Source organism: Candoia aspera, chromosome 3, assembly GCF_035149785.1.
Source record: "Candoia aspera isolate rCanAsp1 chromosome 3, rCanAsp1.hap2, whole genome shotgun sequence".
In the NCBI taxonomy this organism is placed as follows: Eukaryota; Metazoa; Chordata; class Lepidosauria; order Squamata; family Boidae; genus Candoia; species Candoia aspera.
Window position 1 is genome coordinate 150,351,565 of NC_086155.1, and position 611 is coordinate 150,352,175.

The following is a 611-nucleotide window of genomic DNA, read 5'->3' on the forward strand; positions in this document are numbered from 1 at the left end:
ATGCTGGTCTATGACCATAATAAAGATTTGATTTGACACTGAAGGATAGAAGACTTAAAAATACATATTAAAAAAAGTTACATCATGCCTTGTTATTTCAGGGTTTGAAAGCAGATGATTAGGGCTGGCTTTACAAATTGTACTAAGCCAAAATATGTTTTCTTTGGTTTTTGCTTAGCATGTTGGGTAAACAAAGTCACTGTAGTTTTGAAACTGTTTTATGGTTTTATGCTAACCAAACTACTATGGCTTGTTCAATAAACCATGGCTTAGCACATATGTGAATGCTGTCTGTATAACATGGTTCCAATGATCTTCCATCATAGGTTTTAATTAAGACACCTAAACTTCAAATCATGGCTTATCAGACAACTGGTAAGAAATGGCATCACCTTCCAGCCATGTCAAAAAGGCTTGCTGTAGTCTATAATTCTGCTTATAAGTCTGTGTCACGCTATAGTCTGCAGTTGCCACAATAAACCAACCCCATGACATTCTGGAGTCTTGATTTCTTGTGGGACTTGAGACTCTCCCCTCCTGCCCTCCTGGAGCTGCAAGCCACTGATCACTTCAAACTTTCAACCTCTAGCAATCAATGACCACAGAGCTGA